Here is a 17135-nt window from a genome sequence, read left to right as displayed (position 1 = left end):
TATATGCTGATGACATCTGCATCTGGGCTTCGGGGGTGACGCGTCTTCACGTACGTGCCAGGCTTCAGAGAGCGGCTACACTGACGACAAAGTACCTTCAAGGATGGGGGCTGGAGCTGTCATCAGAAAAGTGCTCACTTGTTGCCTTCACGCGCAAGGCGATGGGCCCGTATGTAATTAAAATCAACGGCCATGCTATCACTTATGAGAAGACCCACCGCTTTCTGGGGGTCATAATCGATCGCGACCTGTCCTGGAGCCCTCACATCGCCTACATGAAGAAGAAACTGACCATGATCACCCACGTCTTAAGGTTTCTTGCTGGAAAATCGTGGGGTGCATCTGTGCGAGCGATGCTTCATCTTTACACCGTTCTGTTCCTCGGATTCATGCGCTACAGCCTACCTGTGCTTTGTAAAACCCGAAGAACGAACGTACGTGTCCTCCAGTCGCTTCAAGCTCAAGCACTGAAAATATGCCTTGGCCTTCCGAGATGCACATCTACAGCAGCGACTGTCGTCATCGCGCGTGACCATCCAATCACTACATACATACGCGTCGATGCTTTGAGAATGCACATCAGACATTTTGCTCGGATTCCGTCGCACCACCTCGCCTCACTTCCTACATCTAGGCCGCACTCTGCGTTCAGCGGTACTGTAGCATCACATCGAACAGTGATTCCCTCGACCTTCAAGCATGCAGAAAGACCGCCGTTACCATTGTGGTGTCTACACCCACTCGAAGCCCTACTCACCATTCCCGGAATCCAAAAGAAGAAACAGTCGTCATATTTAGCCCTACAACAAGCCACACTACTGTACCTGCACGAGAAACACAGCGGACGCCTTCACATTTACACGGACGGTTCTGTCTCTTCTGAAAGCTCAGCAGGGGCAGTATTTATTCCCGCGAAGTCAATCACCATAAAATTCAAAACAACGCATTTGACATCATCAACGACCGCAGAACTCGCCGCCATCCGTGCAGCACTAGAATTTGTAATTGAAGAACCTTCGCAAGCTTGGTCCATCTTCTCTGACTCCAAGGCAGCTTTTCAATGTCTTATGTCGCCATTTCGTTATGGACCTAATGAGCAGTTAGTCGCTGCTATAAGGCTTCTCCACCACCATGCAGTCGAGAAACAACACAACATAGCGTATCAGTGGATACCGGGTCATTGTGGTATATACGGTAACGACCGTGCGGATGAGGCCGCCCGATCTGCACATGACAGTGACCACTACGCAGATATACCGTTCTCCAGAACCGACGCAGCTACAAGACTTCGTTCGCTGGCACGTGAACTCACACTTGCCCAGTGGAACTCGGCTGAATTCTCCAACGCTCGTCTACACAGCTTGGATCCCAATCTCCAGCTCCGTCTTCCGTCAGGAATATCGCGAGCTGAGGAGACGCTTCTGTGCCGCCTGTGGCTTGGCGTGGCCTTCACGAATGCCTACTCCTGTCTGATTGGAATGGCCAACAACTCCACATGCAATTACTGCAGCTGCGAAGAAACGATCTCCCATCTTCTGTGTGAGTGTCCCCGTTTCAGTGCGCCAAGACAAGAACTTTCCAATGCGCTAGATAAACTTGATAATCGCCCTTTGTCGGAACAAAGGGTTTTGGGACCCTGGCCGAGTCCATCGTCAGCACAGAAGGCTTTAAAAGCATTATTGCGCTTCTTGCGGACAACTGGTCTTAGAGACAGACTCTAAGAAGTGACATATTCTCGTTTCCTTTTTTTCTCCACCTTTTTTTTTTCTTTTTCCTTTTCTGGCTCTCCTTTTTTCTAACATCTCTCTTCTATCATCTTTTATCCCCCTTACCCCTTCCCCCAGCACAGGGTAGCCAGCCGGTCTAAGAACTGGCTAACCTCCCTGTCTTTCCGCTTGTTTCTTCCTCCTCCTCCTTGTGAGGTGTGCGTCTATGCCCTGAAGGTACATTAAGTAAATAAATGAATAGATAACTAAATAGGTTAATTGCGCTCACACCATTCGCTCAGCGCAGAGTCTCCTGAAGTCTGCTAAAGTGATCGTAACGCTGAAAGTGGTGGTTCAAGAATACCACATGGTGCGCGATTTCGGAAAGATTACTAAACAGCTTCGACAAGAAGGTTCGAGCGCTGGCTGCGACAATTTCTGAGGTGAACATTCCGGCTCATAGTCGGCGGTGGTTAGCCACAGAAGCAACAGAGAAACAGAAAGGCATATTGATAACAGCAGCCCTCATGAAGAAATGGAGCTACACATTCGGTGGGTGTCGCAGGGTGTGTCGCAACAAACTAGGTGGGGCGTACAAGGCCGCGCCCTCTGAGCGGGCCGACCGCGGCGCTGATCTCTCCAAGTCTACTCCGCATGGGCGGCCCAAAATAGCTCGAGGCGAGAACGCTGCACGCTTAATCCGTCCCGTCATCCTGAGAGCTAGTGCTCATTGGGTGCAGATTAAAGATGACGCGGCGGGGCGCCTCGCATCCACGAGCACAGAGAGCCTGAAGGCATGTGAACGCGTGCCAGCACGGCAACCGCGGATGTGGAGGCAGGTACACGTAGTACGAATACGAAATGATGCACCCACCCAGCGCGGTTTTCGGGAACGGATGTCACTTCAGCGGCAACACGTGATGTGGGATAATTATGCGGCGCGAGTATTACATGAGAAACATTTCTTGGCGAACAAAAGGCAGTTTGACCACATCTATCTATCTATCTATCTATCTATCTATCTATCTATCTATCTATCTATCTATCTATCTATCTATCTATCTATCTATCTATCTATCTATCTATCTATCTATCTATCTATCTATCTATCTATCTATCTATCTACGTTTAGTAACGTCGCAAGCCCGCAAGGTGACGCAGGAGTTTACATTGCTTTTACAGTCGACTGGGCTAGGCGGTCGCTTGTACGCATACAGTAGACACGCGCACACGTCCCACCTTGATAACAGCTTCTTCCCGCTCCTTTCTTTTAATCCCTTAATGTAATTAATAATCATGGTTGTGGCTTAACGTCCCAAGACCACGATATGATTGCGAGGGACGCCGCAGTGGAGGGCTCCGGTAATTTCGACAACCTGGGGTTCCTTAACGTGTACCTAAATCTAAGTAGAGGGGCCTCAAGCATTTTCGCCTCCATCGAAAATGCGGCCGGGATTCGATCCCGCGACCTTCGGGTCAGTCGAGCACCAAACCACAAGACCACCGCGGCGGGTAATGCCTTTCCCCCAGTGCAGGGCTGCAAAGCAGGCGCGCGCCTGGTTGACCTCTCTGCCTTTCCCTGCTTTCCTAGCACTTTTGCAATGGCGCCCAGTGTTGAGTAACTGCTGACCAGCGCTAGCCAATGTTGGCTAGGTGTTGTATAGTGGTGCACCGGCATTCGTCTCACTGCGCGCACAAAGTTAGCACGCATCTTCTGTTCCTTTAATGAGCCAAGCACCGCAGGTAAATTTTTTACATTACGTGATATGGTTCTGGCTTGGTGCCTTGCTGACTACCGATCTCCCAAATTGTACGAATCTCTACCGCTACACGAGGCTTTTTCTAACCTTATTACCCTCAGAGACAACACGCTCGAGAATCTCGCGAGTATCGCCTAACGTTGTACGACGAGGCGCCTTCATCAGAGAGCACGGTCAAAATTAAAGGCATCCGGTCAGCAACAACTGCAAGGCTCCATCAAATGAAAACCACGGTCAGGATCATGCAACTTCGCTAGCCTTTGTGAAGGTCGCCACATCGAGGTCTGTTATCACGTCAGGCGTAATGAAGAACTGTAATGAAGGCTGTAATGAAGAACTGATCTTGGAGTACGGACTTTAGACCGCATACTTTTCCTTTGCATGAGATCTGTAACCGAACTGCTAAGCAGGCTATTCATCGAGTTCGTGTGACGATTCTAGAATGGGCTCTCTCCTTTCATCTCCGCGAATCCACAGGCTCGCAGCCGAGTCGGGGTGAAGTTACGCTCGACGGCGAATAAATTGCACGTTGATGAGGGGACGCTAATTTAGAAGAGCGCAAAGTACACCTTAATCTGGAACCTAAAACAGTTTACACGCAAAAAACAGGCAACTTCGATTGTCTATGAGTGTTGTCCCGGTGTTGGTTTCTCTGGGTGTTCTGTTTTGGCTTCTCGCACCCGAAAATTAATCTCTAGATCTGAGTACATTGCCTTTCGTAGATCAGACGTACAGTCACGCCCAATATGGGTTGCAACATGCTGCCCTCGGTCACAGCAGAGCCGACACTGGATGGTGGCGCCGAAATCGAAAACATTCAATGACGCAAACATTGTTTCGGTGTTTTCACAACTAGTTTCACGTTTGCCGGTCTTACATGAAGGCTTGGCGCCCCTTCAACAATGGCCGCCGTGTTTCAACCCATATTGAGCGCCACTGTACATGTGGGACAAGTAACTCCGTACTTGATTATAAAACAGGAGCGCGACAACACTGCCTTCCAGTCAAATCGTAAAATAGCGGCACTCTGCACTTTTGCGAACGTATGCCGATCAGCAAGTGATCGCCTAATGCTGATCGGCTTATTTAATGAGTCCATAGGTTTTAGCGCAAACAAGACGACCCCTACGTTTATGATGAACCATCTAGTCTATTCCCAGGCTCCGCTGTCTGACAATTGTTCTTTTTGATATCAAAAACAAATCCATCTCACCTAGAGTCACCACGAATATATGTTTCTATTAAGCTACTTGAGTGTACTTCCGCACTTTCATTGGGGATACTGCGTCCCACAATCGTCTTCTTGACGCTGTTGTGATGTGCGCGCATAAGATTCGTGCTGCCTCTGTGTGCTGTGCGCCTCAAAGAGGGGTAGTACCCTGGTGTAATGGGTGTGCTAGAAGACGACGACGAAAAGGCGCGTGGAAAGATCCGCGAACGTGACGAGGTTCCGAGTCGCGTGCTGGCGAAGAAGAGAAAGAAAAGGACAGACGGGCGTTCGACGCAGTCGGGTGACCGGGCCCGAGTGTCACGCTCTGGGACGCGGTCCACGAGTTGAAGCTACGGGCTTCACGTGGCCGCTGACGTCCTCCGCCTCCAACGATTCCCTTCGGCAAGACGCCACGTTCGTCGTCAGCCTTCGCAAGCCACCGCTGAGCTCCTCAAGGATTCCCGCGACGCTGGTCACCTCGCATCGCCCTGCACGTTCTACTCCCCGACGGGTGAGCCCGTGTCAGCTGACTTTCTCAAGGACGCTCGCTTCTCAGAAACTGTGTTTAGTTAATTCTTCCTTTGTTTGCGGTGTTTGCTTTTGTGTGTGTGCCTTTCGCTCATGTTTTTATAAAGTGTTGGTCGTAACCTGCAAGCAGCCTCGTCGGTTTGTTGGGAACGTCCACGTTCCTAACATAAAGGTTTTAAGAACCTCACCGTTTAATCATTACAGCTGTGCACTCCTCCCGCGTCCAATAGGCAGGTGTAAAGCCTCTCCTCCTGGCGGCACTTTCTAGCTACCTTCTGCCTTTGTTCTCCAGGCGACTGTTTGAAAGTTGGAAATTTATTTATTTATTTATTTATTTTCAATACTGCTGCTCTCAGCTGAGAGCGTAGCAGGAGGGCAATACAGAAAGTCAGTACAATATACGAAATGTTTACAGGATAATAAACTATGCAAACGAACGTAGAAAAAAAATAGTATGTAACAAGTACATCAAGCATGACACCCTTATCGCCTCCACATGGGTAGATAAACGAGTGATTCACTTCACTTTATAGTCTCCTTCAAGGTCAGAGAGAGCTACATAGGAAGAGGTGATGCAAGGAGGGACCCCGCCCCCCCTTGCGACGTGCAGGAGGAGTTCTCAGTCTTATAGAGTGTAGGAAGAAGGATAACAAAAGCAAATAAGCGCAAAATAAACAGAGTAAAAAGTCACAGCGTCGCCGCAATGCGATAGCGACAAACTGGGGTGTCATAAGAAGAAAGACTAGCGGCGCACTTCTTTAGCAAACACGGCTGCTGCAGCGAGCGAAGTCACTTTCGTGCAGTCTACGGCTTCGACGAAAACTTGGCGATAAAGGCGCAACACGCACGAAGCTAGGAGTCGTCTGTGGAAGCCCCCTCAGTGGATAAGTGCGCGACCCCTGGCGACTACGCCCTGTAAGTCAAAAGATGAGCGGTGCGACGCCCCTTAATGTGCGCATTTTGACTCTTTGCGACATCTCGCGGCTGACAGTGAACGAAGTTTGTCAACGTGGCTTTTTGGGCTAGTTGGTTGTATGCTTCAGAATGGGGCATAGCGCTAACACACACGGACGAGGAAGAGACAACAGGACAGGCACTAACTTTCAACCCAGCAGCGCTGTTGAGTTGAAAGTTAGCGCTTGTCCTGTTGTCTCTTCCTCGTCCGTGTGTGTTAGCGCTATGCCCCATTCTGAATGATACTGAACAAGCCTCCGCCACGCTGAAGCACCTCGGAGATCTGCGTACCACCAGCGGTAATGGTGTATATAAATAGATCGGCGTTAGAATGCTAGAGTATGTATGCCTTAGTGGCTGAGTCGTTCAACGCGTCACGCTGTGGAGCGAGGGGTCGCAGGTTCGAATCCCCCGTCGCGCGCTTCCGGAAAAGTTCCTTCTGCACCGTATTTCTTTTAGGGTTTTATACATATCTGTACATGCCTATACATATGCGCAACGGCACGGCAGTGCCGACAGTGACGCCGACGGGAAAAACCTGCCGATAGTGTCCATATAAAGAGGCAAGGAAAGAAGCGGAAATTTTAAGGGCTCGTTTTTGTTTGTTATAGAAAATAATATTGAGCACTAACAGACAATAATGCCAAGAAAAGTATAAGGGCCATTATTAGTAGTAAATCTAATGTAAATGTGAAGAAGGAAAAGTGGACGAAAAGATAGCTTGCCACGGGCAGGGACCGAACCTGCGACCTTCGAATAACACGTCCGATGCTCTACCAACTGAGCTACCGCGGCGGCCATCCCCCCGTCCACTTTATGCGGTATATGTTTATTAAACGTGGGAGCGTCAGTCAGCGCCGCCAGTAGCCATGACGGCGAGTGTGGAACACTCTTGATGCTTTCAGGTGGTATTGGTATGCGAGAGATTATTGGTCAGCTGCCAGATCGTAATAAGTTCACGTGCTACGTGACGCCAACAGGCGGAAAAAAGTGTTCCACACTCGCCGTCATGGCTACTGGCGGCGCTGATTGACGCTCCCACGTTTAATACAAATATACCCCATAAAGTGAACGGGGGGGATGGCCGCCGCGGTAGCTCAGTTGGTAGAGCATCGGAGACGTTATTCGAAGGTCGCAGGTTCGGTCCCTGCCCATGGCAAGCTATCTTTTCGTCCACTTTTAATTCTTCACATTTACATTACATTTACTAATAATAATGTCCCCTATACTTTTCTTGGTATTATTGTCTGTTAGTGCTCAGTTATATACAGAGGCAGTATGACGCAGTTACAGTTTTAATAATAGGGACACAATATGCTGCGCATATGCATAGCGAATAGAAGACAGAACGCAGCAACAATAAGAACATTCCGGTGAACGACAAAACAGTGCAGACAAAGCGTGTTTAAATGAACAATACCTTTGGGCGCTGCGGTGTAATTGATGAATAAATCAATAACGAATTCACATCAACGACTAAATCGTTTCTAACCTAAAATTGGTTATAAATGTGTATACAGTCCCCCTTTCACGAAACATTAGGCGGCCGTACATGTCACAAGATTTTCGGCTGCGCTATTCCAAATGTTTCTTGCATCTGTAAAAAAAGTTAGACGCGTTGCAGAAGTGCGGCTTCCAACACGACGTGTGGGTTACTGAGGCCGATACAAGATGAATGTCCTCTACAGTGGCTTTACTAATGGATGCTGGGAGATTGGGACACTATAGCACGCCTGTGGAAGGCGTGAGATAAGGCAGCCTAAAGCGCGAGCGTAGGGTGTTTAAGTGACAGCTTTATGATTCCAAGCCGTGTCGGCTAGTTCTTAAAACCATAGTTTTACCCCTACCGGTACAAACCCAGAAAAGGACTTAGTGCATGCGTTCTTATCCGGCAAAATATTAATGCGATAGCGTTAAAGAGCTCGTTTCGCAGAAATTCCGGTGTCGGCGCCGTTGGTTGTGAGCGAAAAATCATCATCTTGTCGTGACCGAAAAATTGAGAAACATGCTAATAAAATAAATAATACAAATCTTCAGCTTCCAGTGAGAATCGAACCGAGGCCGTCTGTGTGGCAAGCACGTGTTCTATACCACAGAGCCATGCTATTGCTTGAAGCTGCTTCGGGAAAAAAGAACGCTATATATGAATGTCATGCAGTGGGAGGATGTCCCCTTAACGCATGCAATATTGCGTGCCAGAAGCGCAGAATCGCGTTAGGCGGAACTGCGCAGTTGCGTTGCGCGTTTCGCAGAACTCGTTGCGCAGTTCCGCCTAACGCGATTCTGCGCAACGAGTGGGTGTTTTAAAGGCCCACCCATTATAAAGCGCGAAGACATATTTTATCATCATCAGCAGCAGAAGCATCATGAAAGTGAACAGCTGCGGAGGTTCGCGTGTTGCCTTACGGACGCGTAGTGGGCCCTTGGCTGATTCGCTAAAGGAAGAATTATGGCGTAGTGGTACTTGCATTAGGCATTCTAGCATGGTTTGAAACGGCCAATGTTGCGCGCACAGTCGTTCGTTTCCTTACGGCACGGTTGAGGCATCCACCGTGAACGGAAGCGAGGCCAGCAATTGAGAAGGCAATGCGCACGGGGCCCGATTACGCTATCGAGTTCTTCTCTTGAAGGCGAAGCTCAAGTGCCCTCGAAATTTTCATTTCACTCGTAATTGCTAGACTCCAAAAGGAAAGCCGCGCGTGCCCTCGACCTTGCTCATTCGTCGTACGTCAGTCGAGGAAGCCTCGTTTGGCGTGAATGCGCAGCACTTCGACAAAACGGCCTCCTGGTTTCTCGCGAGTTTCGCGGTATTGCGCCAGGCACGGCATCGGTCGGCGTTTCCTCACCAAGGTGCGCGCCTCTTTTTTCTGCCTGGCGGAGCCGAAATGCGAGCGGGAAAGCTGCGCGTGACTCCTGCTTTCCGCTCTGCCATGTCGCCTTACGAGCAGCATTGTTCGCTTGAAAGACACGTCCGCTTATGTAGTTGAAACTGGGGCGCTTTGTAACGTTTAACCGGCAGGAGATAAGCACCCAACGTCCCGTGTACACGCGCGGTATGCACACGATGACAAGGAATTCGTCCTTCGAGAGCGTCCTGCGCACGCATGCGTGTTTCTGACAACCGCATGTAAGCACTCTTCCCTATCGTCCTTCTAGCCTTTGGTCACCGGCTTGGATAGGCGAGTTTAGAAAGTAGCACTAGGTGCAGCGCGTGATCAGTAAAAAATAATCAAAATAATTGAAATCGCAAGTATCACGCAGTTGTCGCGACGCGTCACCGCTACTCGCTTGATGACTGCACTTGAGGCGCACGTGTGAACTTGGCATCACAATGCGCAAGATTGTTAATGACACGCTTAACACTCTGGTCATTCGGCCGATGAGCAACGTTGTACATTTTGGTGTCACTGCGATTTCTTGCAGTGCTAATTTTTTCCATCGCAACACAACAGCTACACAAGAGCCTCAAACATGCTCTGCTTGAATTTTCAGACGAAGTATTCGTTAAAGAGCCACCGAGCAATATTTCTGGATGAGCACTGCTATGAATTATCTGCTATTCTTCTTGTTTTCTCAGTTATTTTACATTATACTTGATATTCCCCCATATTTAGCTAAGTATTGTTAATTATTTGCAGTTACTTGCTAACTGTTTCAATTTCCTTGTGCTTGTTTCACTTTTGACAAGTGTGTGCTCGCTCCTGCTGTCTTAAAAAGAGAGCACTGTGTAGAAATAATGCATTTAAAGGACTAAACTCAAGCCACGAGCCATTGGCTTAGAAATACAGAGAGCGGAGCTAGTTGGTAAGTATTCATTCTAAAAGGACAGGGCGTGCAAACACTGACGCAAGAAAGAAGTCAGGACACCAGAAACGCCATTTGTGGTCTCCTGACTTCTTTCTTGTGTCTGTGTTTGCACGCCCTGTCCTTTTAGAGTGAGCCATCGGCGTCACGCAGAGCCGATGCGAAACAGACACTGTGCGTGGCGCTTGAAGCAGCGACACAAAAAAGCGATCACTAGGGCAACTACCCTAAAACACTGCTCGTGACTTGGTATGTGATTTCTTTGCCACTTATCCTTTGCGAATCGCTCTTTTACGCAAGGCTGAAGACAGCACAACGAGTTAACGAATGAATCGATTGTATACTGCCGGCCTGTGTGTCTGTGATAACTTTCGTGCCAGGTGGGAAGACCACGCCAGGCGTTACTGCCTCTTCTTATGCCTTCCTCAGCGTAATGATGCACTAGTATGACGAGTGTAGGCCTAGCAGTACCGGCAGACTCTGCAGTCGTCGTCAGCGGTTGCGCCCGAGGAATAGAAACGCCAACGAGATCAACTTTGGCACGACCGCACACTGGTGATCGAGCCGTCTGTTTATTTGCATCTTCTGCTTAAGCTGTCTCAGCAGCACTGAATTCTGTAAGTTTGGGCAAAGAACATCCAAAGCTGTCTTGAACATCCTTCCCATGAGCATTTCACAAGCTACGCTGCCAGTGACCTCATGCGGTGGGGTTCTAAACTGAAACAAGCACCTTGCAATTAGTGTTTTAAAGGCTCCAGATTCGTCCTTCTTGAACTTGTTCTTCGCAGCCTCTGCTACACAACATGTGAAGCTGCATGGCAGGACGGCGTAAGCGTGCGACCGGCCGTGTCAGGAATTACAATCATTGTTCACTTGCAAATGCGGGTCCATTATCGGACATCACGACATCCGCCAGACCATACTGAGCAAATGTCATCTGCAGTGCTGTGATGAAAGCATCCGCTGAACTGGGTGGTCTCTTACCCGCTTTGAATACGCGTCAACAATGACGAGATTTGTATGTCCCAAGAACTGCCACCAATGCCTGCATAAAAGTGAGCAGCTGTTGCAGCATAACTTTTGAATATCTGCTTTGCCACTTCAGACTCAGCTACGTGGTTCCAGCCGTCCTCGCCTCGCGCAGCACGCTTCCAAGTGCGACTGCGCTTATGTTTGTGCGTGCTGCATTACTGCAACTCCCCTCGGCACCACCGCGCATGCGCTACCTGGCTTCAAGCCAACACTGTGCATGTTCTACTTGGCTTCAAGGACAGAAAGGTGGGCGACTTGATTCCGAGTCGTACTTGAAAGGGCGCGAAGAGACAGCCACAGAAGAAGGGCAGAAAACAGGACGACGCTCTGCTAACAAATGAAATTTTTATTCAGAAGACACATTTATAAAACGCTTATCCGGGGGAACCCTCGCCATAGGACGACCAAGAAACAGAGATAGTGTTTCCTCAACGGCGCGTGCCATTTGATGACGTAAAGGTTTAGGTGACAGTTTTTTTTGAGTACCAATGACATCAGTGACATCAACGCGAGAGGGTTGTGCAAAAAACCAAGACAGTATTTCTGCCTTTTATGACTCTCTTGGCCATTCCTTTTCGTTTCTATGTCTTTCGGGAACTTGGCTTGATTCTTCAAATGATAACCTGTGTGTCTTTCGATCGTCCCAATCCGTGTACTGTCACTGCAGCTCCGATCGGCATGACGGTGCAGCCATTTTCATATCATCGGGAATCAACTGCAAATGTGCGCTTGTCTTGCGTTTAAACGTATCTGGCTGCGAATCTGTGCGGATTGAAACTGACTTTCCCGTCAACTAATCATATGTTGCGTCTATCTCTCCCCATCTTTATCCATGCACGAGTTCTTGCACAATTCATCACCCCCACGAAATCAACAAATTTTATTAGTTGGTGACATGAGCATTTACTTATTATACAGTTATAATGCTACAATATCATCCTATAGCGGTTGTTTTGTTGGTTTTGGACGAGATTCTTTAACTCTCTTACTCAATTTTCGACTACTCATACTCCTCTTGATCTCGCCGTCTTCGAATGCTGCTGTCGTCACAGATAATCTCCCCGTTTTCATTATTTTCGACGCAGGTAAACATCGCTACGACACTAGCTATTTCGCTTCAACGTGTGACCGGGATAACTTTGTTAATTGTTACCAATGGGGCAGCAATTATTGCCCATTGTGACCAAAAAAAAAGGCGGTAGAAAATTAGGTTCTTTATTTCTGGAAGCAGTTCACGCTAATGTTAAAACTGCTAAATGCAGTAAAAGACTGAACTCTGTCCAACAACCGGTTTGTTGGTGACAACAGGTCTGTTAACCAGCTTACGAATAAAAACAATCTTCGTAAGAAGAGAAAAACAGCCATTCAATATAAAGTTACCACAACGCAATTTCTTGTGCAATTAACTCAAAACACCTGAACAGTTATGCTGGGATAAAAAAATTCTGCAAAGCTAAGAACCATCCCATGAAACAATCACAACTTTTTAAAAAAATCTTTGAACTCACCCAGGGGTAGCAACACTATTGATAAAGTAAAATATAAACATGAAGCCTGCACTGATCAGCTATCATGGCGACGCATTTACTAATTACTTCCATGAGCTTTATAGCCATAGCACAGTAGCCTCTTCACTGCAATCATAACTTCTTTCTCGTTTGAGGTTATGAAGTCGCTTCTACTGTATTAAACTTTAAGAACACTAGTCAAGGCTTAGGTAAAATACCTGCCTATCACTTAGCACTTTTTGCTTTGTGTATCGCGGAACCACTGTGCAGCATTATTAATCTAATCTTTAGATGCGGTGTCCTTGCGAACTCACTGAACAAGGCAAAATGAATTCCTGTCTGAAAAGGGGAAAAAAAAGGAGATAAACTCAGGTGTCTATTTGCCATGTCGTCTATGACTTTCTGGAATCAAAGTTTTCTGACAAAGAACTATGCATGCCGTAACAGACGCTGACAAAATATGACTTCCCTGTGAGTATTTCAAGGCGGCGCTGCCACCTCCTCGGCAAGTTCTTGGTAGTGTCAAATACCACTTCTCCTAAACTTTAAAGTTTTTTTTTAAATTCAGGTACTCGAGCTGTTGTGCATCTCGTCACTCCCAAAATAGCGCGTGTATTGTCCAACACTCATCTCTGCAGAGCAGCGTCAGCACTGATCCTAAATAGCTTGACGATTATGATACCTACGCTAGATAGAGTGCTTTATCTTTCAAAAATACTGAGAGAACACCTGCCATTCACAATCTTCTTGAGACTGAAGTCGGGAGAAAGCGGGTGCCACGTGTTCGCCGCGGGGAGCCCCTAAATGAGTGCCCGGCGTCTTGGCCAGGTGCGCCATTTTCCCAGGCGCGGCGAACAAATAGCGGCCGTAAATATAGCCGGCAGCTGCGGGGCCATTCGGACGCTATCGGTGGTCTCGTGCGGCAGCCTCGGGCAGCTTGGCGCAATAAGCCTTGGCGCACAGAGCTTTTCGAGCAAGCTTCTAGCGATTCAGTGAATGTGCTGTCGCAAAATACCTCCGGTACTTCTCTTGTATCGCCCGCGGCGTGTTGTTTACACCGGCCACTCTGGATCCTCAATCTGGGCTAACTTTCATTACAGTCTGCGATTACTCGCTACTGTTTTTGTCCACTGAAGTGTCCTTGGGGCCCTCCCACTACGATGCGTCCTCTTCCGCGTTGGAGAATCGTAAATCAGATACCTTGCATCAGTGTCAAGCTGAGCCCGAGCCGCAAAAATGCGACCGAAATTGTAGGCGGCATTGGCCAGCTCTAATTCTCTCGCATCGTGCTCACCGACATATCAGCGTAACTGTACTGTCCAAGAAAGGAAGAAAATGCCGAAGGCAAGACTGAAATCTATTTTAACAGTAAAAAGAGCGCGAAAAAACTAAGACGAGTAAAGAACGACAAACATGCATTGTTTTCGCGCTCTTTTTACGTTCAAGATTGATCCACGCCCACTCGCGCGACTGTCGGTTCTGATGCAAGACCGAAATGTCAAGCAGCAAGATGACTCCCAGGACACGAAGGGAGAACTGTGATGCAGGTTCTTTCTTTTTCTGTTTTCGACAGCTCTTTTTACGACGTGAGCGTCGGAGAGCTTTGTCAGGGACGAAGCCGTTGGTTTAAACACACAAAAAAAACTTTAATAAACCATTAGAGAGGAAAAAAAGATCTACAAAACACTAAACACTGAACAAAAGGTTCACTACACGCGGCAAAACTCTCTTAATCACAAACAGAGCATAAGTTCAAAGTTTTAAGTTACGCGGTATAGTTCCGGCGCGGTTGAAGATCAAAGCGGGGAAGAAAGTCTGGTCTCACCCACTAACGGAGGCTTGGATGGCGGACCGTAGAGTCGACGGGTCTGCCTGGTGTTGACGAGGGGGCGGTCGATGCTCGGCGATGCAGGGCGAAGCCAAGATTAGCCCGATGAGGCGGCTCGATGCAAGACTCGGGCCCGAAGCCCAACTGCCGTTGCTTTGCCTGCACCGGGATCAGCAGGCCTTGCTCTCGAACGGACGAACCGTTGAGGTTCGCCCTGCCTGGACGCCGCGGTCCGAAGGTTCCGGCCGGGTGAAGTCCTGAAGGCTCGGGTCCGTAACCCGACTGCCCGTCTTCAGCGCCCGGCTACCGCCTTGCTGTCCCGTTCGCCTCGAACTGCCAATTCTCAGTCTTCCAGGCTTTCCTCGACCTCAGGCACACTTGTTTTCTTCTGATTGGCGCTGAGGAACTGCGTGGTGGTCATCTATTGGCTTCGGGTAGCTCCGTGTTTTTACCGCATTGGATCTTGTTTACTTTTTATTTTCCTTCTTGCGCCCCGCGCTCTTACGCGCCACGGTCCTCGACGTCGTCGTTTTTGTATAGGGAATCCCGCACGTGCCTTCAGTCTTCTTTTCACGTCGCGCACTTTTCAAACATGCACCTAACGCGCACCACTGTCATCACAATGGCCCCCTTTTCGAGAAGTTTTTCCGTTCGAAAAACTGTTGCTCGGTGCGCGAAACACATAAGCTATCACCTCTAAGCACTCTAAACACCACACACTTTGTTCTTTGGCACGTCTCACGTCGAAACAATGAGGAGCACAACACGTAGCACTAAACGACCAACGACAGAACACTGGCACCAACCCTAACGAAAAAATGGTGCAATAACAGTAGTATAACATCAATAGGACTCTCTAACACAGACATAATCTTACAATAGGAACATATGGGGATAGTCACTGCAATCTACTCATATAGTCGGCCCCAACGTTCTCAGATCCCTTAATATGTTCTATGCGAAAGGTGTATTCCTGCAGGGCTAAACTCCATCGCAGTACTCTGCTGTTGAGGTGCTTCGCCCGAGATAAATACTGCAGTGGTTGGTGATCTGTTTGAACTGTGAAAGATGTTCCATATAAAAATATGTGGAACCTCTCCACAGCCCAAACTAACGCGAGGCACTCCCGCTCGATGGCCGAGTAGTTCTGTTCTCGGGGAAGTAGTTGACGAATGGCGTATGATACTGGGTGCAAACACCATCGTGTTCTTGCATAAGGACTGCACCGATGCAAGAGTCGGAAGCGTCACTGCGGAGTATAAATCCACGTTTGAGATCCGGTGCTTTTAAAATGGGTCCAGACGCCATGGCGTGTTTAAGTGTTTCGAACGCTTCCTCTCGTTGGCTGTTCCAACAGATCTTGTTGTTCTCCCTTTTCTTTGTCATTTCTGTCAGAGGCTGAGCCTTCTCTGCGTAGTGAGGTATTAGATCGCGATAATATCCTGTCAAGCCGAGAAAAGAGCGCAGTTGTTTCTTTGTAGCGGGTCGTGGGGCTTTTGCAATCTTTGCAATTGTATCCTCTACCGGTTGAATTGTTCCATCTCCCAGTCGATGACCCAGGAAAACTATCGACGTCATTCCGACCTCCGACTTCTGGGGCTTGATTGTTAGTCCAGCCTTTCGGATCCTATTCAACAGGCTATGTAAGGTTTGGATATGTTCCTCCCAAGTTGTCGTAGCGACGAGAACATCATCGATGTAATGCACGACGTTCGGCATGCCCTGAAGGAGACGTCTCATTAGCCGAGTAAACACTGCGGACGCTGTTTTGATACCGAACGGCATATAGAGGAAGTGGTAATGTCCGGATTGAGTGGAGAATGCAGTTTTTAGTCGTGACTCTTTGTCCATGGGCACCTGCCAATAGCCTTTAGTAAGGTCAAACTTGGAAAAGAATTTTCTGGTGCCGATCTCAGTAAACAGTATATCCGTTCTTGGAATGGGTTCTGCGTCAGAGACTAACACATCATTAATGCGACGAAAGTCAATGCAGGCACGATAACTCTTATCTGGCTTCTTCACCAACACCAATGGCGAGTTGTATGGCGAGTCAGACTTTTCAATCACCCCGAGCCGCAGCATTTCTTCTACTTCTTTCTCGACTATCTCTTTCATTGCGAAAGGTAGCGGATATTGCTGAGTGTTAATGGGATCAGACGTTGTCAGTTGGAGACGGCACTCTAACAAGTTTGTCTTTCCAGGCACTTCGGAGAAGACGTCTTTGTGGGTGGCTAGGAGCTCGAGAACTTCTTCTCGTTGACTTTCCCGAAGGTTAGGACCAAGCTTGATTGCTTCGGTACCCAAGCCCTCTGTAGACTTGAAAGTAGGTACAGGTGTGTCCGTCTCCTCCTCCTCCACTACAATGAAAGATGCTGACTGAGGTGATAATTGTTGAGGACGCTCTTCGTAGCGTTTTAGCATATTAATATGAAACAGCTTAGTCGTATGTCCCATGTCCAGCCAGTAGTCGAAGTTACCTTTCTTTCCTGTGACCATGAAGGGCCCCTTCCAATGCATTAGCAGTTTGTTTTCCGTCGTGGGAAGTAGTATAAGGGCGCGGTCTCCAACCTTTAGCCGACGTATTCGACTTCCCCGGTCGTAGTATTTCTTTTGAGTTACTTTAGCTCGTGACAGGTTCTCTTGCGCCAACTGTAATGTTTTTTCCAGTCGATCTCTGAGATCCAGGACATATCCATATGTTGTCTTTACCTCTTCGCTTTGGTGGTCTCCGGTCCATAACTCCTTTAGCAGACTAAGAGGACCCCGAACATGTCTACCGTAGATCAGCTCGAAAGGAGAAAACCC

At 48.3% G+C, this 17135-nt stretch overlaps 2 protein-coding genes and 1 non-coding gene across 5 annotated transcripts in view; 1 reads left to right on the top strand and 2 right to left on the bottom strand.

Moving 5' to 3' along the window:
* The window catches only part of LOC119382249 (pseudouridine-5'-phosphate glycosidase), a gene marked incomplete in the record, with an annotated part of 1023505 nt that overhangs the window by 796610 nt on the left and 209760 nt on the right, over positions 1–17135 (top strand).
* LOC119384112 (CD151 antigen) overlaps positions 1–17135 on the bottom strand; it is a 367764-nt gene that overhangs the window by 326585 nt on the left and 24044 nt on the right. The gene's annotated exons all lie outside the window — the stretch shown is intronic.
* Trnat-ugu (transfer RNA threonine (anticodon UGU)) lies at positions 6881–6953 on the bottom strand. The gene has a single exon. It is a non-coding gene; the product is annotated as a tRNA-Thr (tRNA).

This window comes from Rhipicephalus sanguineus, chromosome 2 (genome assembly GCF_013339695.2).
Source record: "Rhipicephalus sanguineus isolate Rsan-2018 chromosome 2, BIME_Rsan_1.4, whole genome shotgun sequence".
In the NCBI taxonomy this organism is placed as follows: Eukaryota; Metazoa; Arthropoda; class Arachnida; order Ixodida; family Ixodidae; genus Rhipicephalus; species Rhipicephalus sanguineus.
Note: the sequence above shows the minus strand (reverse complement) of the source record. Positions and strands in the feature narration are given on the sequence as shown.